The 7,834-nt window shown below is 38.8% G+C and overlaps 1 long non-coding RNA gene across 1 annotated transcript; it reads left to right on the top strand.

Moving 5' to 3' along the window:
- Window positions 1-1,071: 1,071 nt before the first annotated feature.
- LOC123728650 (uncharacterized) lies at window positions 1,072-5,060 on the top strand. The gene is made up of 3 exons (XR_006760283.1): window positions 1,072-1,221; window positions 2,206-2,303; window positions 4,968-5,060. It is a non-coding gene; the product is annotated as an uncharacterized lncRNA (long non-coding RNA).
- The last annotated feature ends 2,774 nt before the right edge of the window (window positions 5,061-7,834 follow it).

Here is a 7,834-nt window from a genome sequence, read left to right on the forward strand (position 1 = left end):
CAACCAGCTTCATGAGGTTGTCAACTGGACTGCATTTCAATTAACAGGTGTACCTTGTTAAAATACATTTGTGGAATTTCTTTCAGTTGTGTTGTGACAATGTAGGAGTGGTATACAGCTGTTGTATTCAGTGCATGTGACCAATAAAATTGAATTTGATAACAATTGATTTGATTAGGGGAAGGGTTACCTAAAATAGTTACGGTTAGTGTTATTGGAAGGGTTAGCTAACATGCTAAGTAGTTGTAAAGTTGCTTAAAAGTAGTAAGTAGTTGCAAAGTTGCTAATTAGCTAAAATTGTCTAGAATGAGATTTGAACATGCAACCTTTGGGTTGGTAGCCGTTCGGGTTGCTATACATTCACGCCCATCCATCCATCCATTCATTCCAACTAACCACCCTCCTTTTGTTTTTGCCTTAAGTAACCTATCTATCTAAGGTAACCAGTTCTACAGCTGCACCATCGAGAGCATCCTGACCGGTTGCACCCCCGCCTGGTAAGGCAACTGCTCGGCATCCGACTGTAAGGCGCTTCAGAGGGTAGTGCAAACGGCCCAGTACATCACTGGGCCAAGCTTCCTGCCATCCAGGACCTATATAATAGGCGGTGTCAGAAGAAGGCCCGAAAAATTGTCAAAAACTCCAGTCACCCAAGTCATAGATGGTTCTCTCTGCTACCACATGGCAAGCAGTACCGGAGTGCGAAGTCTAGGTCCAAAAGGCTCCTTAGCAGCTTCTATCCCCAAGACTGCTGAGTAATAAATAAAATGGCCACCCGGACTATTTACATTGACCACTCCCTTTCTGTTTTTACACTGCTGCTATTCACTGTTTAATATCTATGCATACTCACTTTACCCCTACCTACATGTACAAATTACCTTAACTAACCTGTAATAGGTACCAGTACCCCCGTTTATAGCCTCGTTATTGTTATGTAATTGTATTGTGTTACTTTATTGCATTTTTCTATTTAGTTTATTTAGTAAATATTTTCTTAACTCTATTTCTTGAACCGCACTCTTGGTTAACGGCTTGTAAGTTAGCATTTCACGGTAAGGACCTGTTGTATTCAGCGCATGTGACAAATGAAAATGCATTTGATTTGATAGTAAACGTTTACATTAGTCTACGAGACCAGTCTGGGCTGCCATGATTCATGTGACACATCTTGTCGTGAGACCCAGCTACGACGGGCTGGACACTGCACTCTCCCTGGAGGTAATTCTACACTTTACAGTAAAACAATATAATTAAACATGGCTGCGCCTGACACCTTATTTCTTATATAGTGCACTATTTTTGAGCCCTATTTTTAAAAGTTTGTTTGCTACTTAGAGAACATTTGCCATTAAATTTCTTTGTACCAAGCAGACTTTGGAGGGAAAGTGTTCAATGGCTCGGATTCAAGCCACACACATTTTAACCAATACACCAATTAGTCTGCAAAATGTTCATTCATGTTCAACACCATTCTTCAATACGTGCCATTGAAAACGTTATGCAGTCTGCCTTGTCAAAACGAAACTCAACCTGGTCTATTCCCCTTACCATTTGAGTGAAATTAAACTGAAATAAAAGTATAGACGGATTGAACCAAATGATAACAAAATTATGCTATATGTCATTTTTTTAACGTTAACTACATTGTAATAAAGGGTAGGCTAAAGTTATATGTGAATACAGTGAACTACTGAACTTTTTAACAAAATGTGATGGCATGAACGTTGTCAGTCTGGCACAATAGACAGATTCATTCTTATACATGGTTCATCCCAATGGCATTTAGTACAGTAGCTGGAACAGTTGATTATGCATTGTCATTGAGCTGCATGGTGATATACAGGTAAATCGTGTCTCATCAAACTTTGCTTATCAAACTGTCTAATAGCTTAAATCACAGGGCAACTTGTGTTTTTATCGTAACGAAGTGAACGTTTATACAACCTGTAAGCCTACGAAATTGTAAATATAATATCACATTAGCTGATTATAAACCAAGGCTGCTGCAGGCTAATACTTTTTACGAATGCAAATGTTTGATAGGGGTAACCTAATATATGTAGGGTTTTTTTCAAAATTCTCATGATCCGATTATGCGGCATTGATAAACATTTTTATTCATTCTATGGGGTGTCTAAATTACTACAACATTTCACTTTACTGTTACGCACATATTTTTATTGAATTCCAATTGTGTTCCAGACATTTTCTGAAAATGAAGTGTCATCGTTGTCACACGCTTTGTGAGGAGGGACAGCAGTTTTGCTTGAGATGCAACGCAATCGTCGAGGAAGAGAGAGGTAGGTAGCTTCGGGCCTTTTTTAGACGAGTGATGAGTCCTGTCGGCTGTAGGCCTATTTCTTCAATTATTAACAAAATACACTACCAACTAGAAAACGGCATTCATTCAAACAAAAATCTCTTCACATTCACAAGTAGATTGAATACATTTACAAAAAATGAATGCATCAATGGTTAAAAAAAAGTATATCGTAACATCGTGAAAATTGGGCCTGTGATGATTTTATGAATATGATAGTTTACTTGTGTGTATATATATATATATATATATATATATTTTTTTTTTTCTAACCTTTTTATTAAATTAATAATAATCACATCTGTATTGTATTCCCACAAACTACGAACAATCAAGATAGTAAGATCTGGTAAAACGAGTCATTGCCAAAATATTTGCCTTGTGTATAGGCCCTGCCAACTATTGCCCATGGAATTTCATGTTAGGTAACTGATAAACTATGCTCCAGATAGAGCCTGTTCTTAGTCTTTGATCAAGGATCAACATATTCCAACCCTGTGTGTGTGGTGGTGGTAAGGGGGGTCTTACCCTGTATCAGTGTCAATAGTGGTCCTCTGTAGCTCAGTTGGTAGAGCATGACGATTGCAATAGGATAGTGGGTTTAATTCCTGGGAACACCCATATGTATGCACGCACGACTAAATCGCTTTGGATTAAATAGTCTGCTAGATTGCATAATTATCATATTATATACACTTAACCCTATTCCGATAAACTATTGGCCCATTGTCTGTATACAGTATGTATTTATTATGGATGCCCATTAGTACATTCCAAGGCAGCAGCTACTCTTCCTGTGGTCCAGCAAAATTAAGGCAGCTATATACAATTAAAAACATTACATTACATTAAGTGTGTGAACTCAGGCCACTACTCTACTACCACATACACTATCGTTCAAAAGTTTGGTGTCACTTAGAAATGTCCTTGTTTTTAAAAGAAAAACATTTTTTTTTGTCCTTTAAAATAACATGAAATTGATCAGAAATACAGTGTAGACATTGTTAATGTTGGAAATGATTATTGTAGCTGGAAACAGCTGATTTTTTATGGAATATCTACATAGGCGTACAGATGCCCATTATCAGCAACCATCACTCCTGTGTTCCAATGGCACGTTGTGTTAGCTAATCCAAGTTTATCATGTTAAAAGGCTAATTGATCTTTAGAAAACCCTTTTGCAATTATGTTAGCACAGCTGAAAACTGTTGTTCTGATTAAAGAAGCAATAAAACTGGCCTTCTTTAGACTAGTTGAGTATCTGGAGCATCATCATTTGTGGGTTCGATTACAGGCTCAAAATGGCCAAAAACAAAGTACTTTCTTATTGTAATCAAACCCACAAATGCTGATGCTCCAGATACTCAACTAGTCTAAAGAAGGCCAGTTTTATTGCTTCTTTAATCAGAACAACAGAAGGCCAGTTTTATTTATTCTTTATTCAGAGCAGTTTTCAGCTGTGCTAACATAATTGCAAAAGGGTTTTCTAATGATCAATTAGCCTTTTAAATTGATAAACTTGGATTAACTAACACAGGGCCGCAGGTAGCCTAGTGGTTAGCGCGTTGGACTAGTAACCAGAAGGTGGCAAGATCGAATCCCCGTGTTGACAAGGCCCCTAGGCCGTCATTGAAAATAAGAATTTGTTCTTAACTGGTTAACTAGTTACATATAGGTAAAATAAAAAAACATGCAATTGGAACACAGGAGTGATGGTTGCTGATAATGGGCATATGTAGCTATTCCATAAAAAATCTGTCAGCTATGATTCTCATTAACAATGTCTACACTGTATTTTGGATCAATTTGATATTATTTTAATGGACAGAAAAATTGCTTTTCTTTCAAAAACAAGGACATTTCTAAGTGACCCCAAACTTTTGAACGGTAGTGTATCTGCAAAACAAAATCCATGTGTACGTGTGTGTATAGTGTGTATTTTATAGTGTGTGTGTATGCTGTGCATGAGGATGAGGGGGTGGGAGGGCTGTATCATGAACAGTTGTCAGAATGAAGACTGTCAGTTTAGTGCTTTTTCTCATTGGTGTTATATAATTAAGCAGTAAGGGCCAAGGGGGTGCGGTATATGGCCAATATACCACGGCTAAGGGCTGTTCTTACGCACGACGCAACGCAGAGTACCTGGACACAGCCCTTAGCCATGGTATATTGGCAATATACCACAAACCCCTGAGGTGCCTTATTGCTATTATAAACTGGTTACCAACGTAATTAGAGCAGTAAAAATAAATGTTCTCTCATCCCTGTGTTATTCCCTGACCCAGGTTATTCCCTGACCCTAACCCTAACCCTTCCCTGTGGCTCAGTTGGTAGAGCATGGTGTTTGCAACGCCAGCATGGTGTGTGCAACGCCAGGGTTGTGGGTTTGATTCCCACGGGGGCCAGTACAATTTCTTTTTTTTTAATGAAATGTATGCATTCACTACTGTAAGTCGCTCTGGATAAGAGCGTCTGCTAAATGACTAAAATGTAAAATGTAATATGGTCTGATATACCACAGCTGTCAGCCATTCAGGGCTCAAACCACCCAGTTTATAATGGAAAATAAAGCATCTGATAATGTTTCACCATCTTTTTGATGTGCTGCAACATGAGCTCATCTATTATCCCAAACATATTGCAGAGCCAGGCAGTCTAAAAGATGTGACCTATGACCGGGGTAGGAGTGGGGCGGCTGAAGACACCTTGCCAATGGACAGATCCGCAGATGAAGAGGTAGGGTTTTCTGTTCCTCTTTCACCCACAGGTTTTTGCAGATAGAAATGTATTGTATAACTTATCATACAGAATCAATAACCTTGTCAGTTCAATATACAGTACCAGTCAAAAGTTTGGACACACCTACTCATTCCAGGGTTTTTCTTTCTTTTGACTATTTTCCACATCTATGAAATAACACACATATGGAATCATGTAGTATCCAAAAACGTGTTAAACAAATCAAAATATACTTTATATTTGAGATTCTTCAAAGTAGCCACCCTTTGCCTTGATGACAGCTTTGCACACTCTTGGCATTCTCTCAACCAGCTTCTTGAGGTAGTCACCTGGAATGCATTTCAATTAACAGGAGTGCCTTGAGAATTTCATTCCTTCTTAATTCATTGGAGCCAATCAGTTGTGTTGTGACAAGGTAGGGTTGGTATACAGAAGATAGCCCTATTTGGTAAAAGACCAAGTCCATATTATAGCAAGAACAGCTCAAATAAGCAAAGGGAAACAACAGTCCATCATTACTTTAAGACATGAAGGTCAGTCAATGCGGAACATTTCAAGAACTTTTAACGTTTCTTCAAGTGCAGTCGCAAACACCATCAAGCGCTATGATGAAACTGGCTCTCATGAGGACTACCACAGGAAAGGAAGACCCAGAGTTAACTCTGCTGCAGAGGATAAGTTCACTGCACCTCAGATTGCAGCCCAAATAAATGCTTCACAGAGTTCAAGTAACAGACATCTCAACATCAACTGTCCAGAGGAGACTGCGTGAAATCAGGCCTTCATAAACGAATTGCTGCAAAGAAACCACTACTAAAGAGCACCAATAATAAAGAAGAGACTTGATTGGGCCAAGAAACACCAGCAATGGACATTAGACCAGTGGAAATCTGTCCTTTTGTCTGATGAGTCCAAATTTGAGATTTTTAGGTCTAACCGCCATGTCTTTGTGAGACGCAGAGTAGGTGAACGGATGTTCTCCGCATGTGTGGTTCCCACCGTGAAGCGTGGAGGAGGAGGTGTGATGGTGTGGGGGTGCTTTGCCGGTGACACTGTCTGTGATTTATTTAGAATTCAAGGCACACTTAACCAGCATGGCAACCATAGCATTCTGCAGCGATACGCCATCCCATCTGGTTTGCGCTTAGTGGGACTATCATTTGTTTTTCAACAGGACAATGACCCAACACACCTCCAGGCTGTGTAATGGCTATTTGACCAAGAAAAAGAGTTATGGAGTGCTGCATCAGATGACCTGGCCTCCACAATCACCCGACCTCAAACCAATTGAGATGGTGTGGGATGAGTTGGACCGCAGAGTGAAGGAAAAGCAGCCAACAAGTCCTCAGCATATGTGGGAACTCCTTCAAGACTTTTGGAGAAGCATTTTAGGTGAAGCTGGTTGAGAGAATGCCAAGAGTGTGCAAAGCTGTCGTCAAGGCAAAGGGTTGCTATATAAAGGGTGGCTATATTTTGATTTGTTTAACACTTTCTTGGTTACTACCTGATTCCATGTGTTATTTCATAGTTTTGATGTCTTCACTATTATTCTACAATGTAGAAAATAGTAAAAAACGAAAGAAAAATCCTTGAATGAGTAGGTGTGTCCAAACTTTTGACTGGTACTGTATATACAGTGCCTTGCATAAGCATTCATACCCCTTCGATTTCTTCACATTTTATTGTGTTACAAAGTGGGATTTACATGGATTTAATTGTCCGTTTTTGTCTACTCAAAATACTCTGTAATGTCAAAGTGGAAGAACATATCACATTAAAAACAATATTAGCAAAAATGTGATAACTAAAATGTTGTCGTTGCATAGTTATTCCTTAGCCTAAATAAGTTCAAGAGTAAATTTTGCTTAACAAATAACATAAGTTGCATGGACTTTGTGTGAAATAATAGGGGTTGACATTATTTTTGAAAGACTAACCCTTCATCTGTCCCCCCTACATGTAACAGCTGTTCGGTCCCTCAGTCAAGTAGTGAATTTCAAGCACAGATTCAACTACAAAGACCAGAGAGCTTTTTTCGAAAGCATCATAAAGAAGGGCAGTGATTGGTGGATGGGTAACAATATCAAATCAGGCATTGAATATTTCTTTAAGCATGGTCAAGTTAATATGCTGTGGATTATGCATTAAACCACAGGCACACACCAAAGATACAGTCGTCCTTCTGAATTGAGCTGTGGGACAGGAATGAAATTGCTTAGGGACGTTACCATGAGGCCATTGGTGATTTTAAAACAGTTACAGTACAGAGTTCAATGGCTGTGATGGGAGAATACTGAGGATGGATCAAAAACATTGAAGTGACTCCACAATAATGACTGATGATTTGAAAATAAGAATACAAATATACTCCAAAACATGGATATTGTATGCAACAAGGCACTAAAGTAAACTGAACAAAAGTATAAACACAACATGTTGTCACGGCTGTTTGAAGGATTGGACCAAAATGCAGCGTGTTCGTAGTTCCACATATTTATTAAACGTGAAACTGAATGCAATACACTTAAATACTTGAAACCACAAAAAACAACAAACCGTGACGCAGAGAGGAAAACACACTACTCAAACGATAATCACCCACAAAACAGGAAGAGAAAAACCCCTACTTAAATATGATCTCTAATCAGAGGCAATGAGGATCAGCTGCCTCCAATTAGAGATCAACCCCAAACAATCCCAACATAGAAATAGAACAACTAGAACTAAAACATAGAAATCGAAAACATAGAACAACCAAAAAACACCCCCTGT

The sequence above is a fragment of the Salmo salar genome, chromosome ssa18 (genome assembly GCF_905237065.1).
Source record: "Salmo salar chromosome ssa18, Ssal_v3.1, whole genome shotgun sequence".
NCBI lineage: Eukaryota > Metazoa > Chordata > Actinopteri > Salmoniformes > Salmonidae > Salmo > Salmo salar.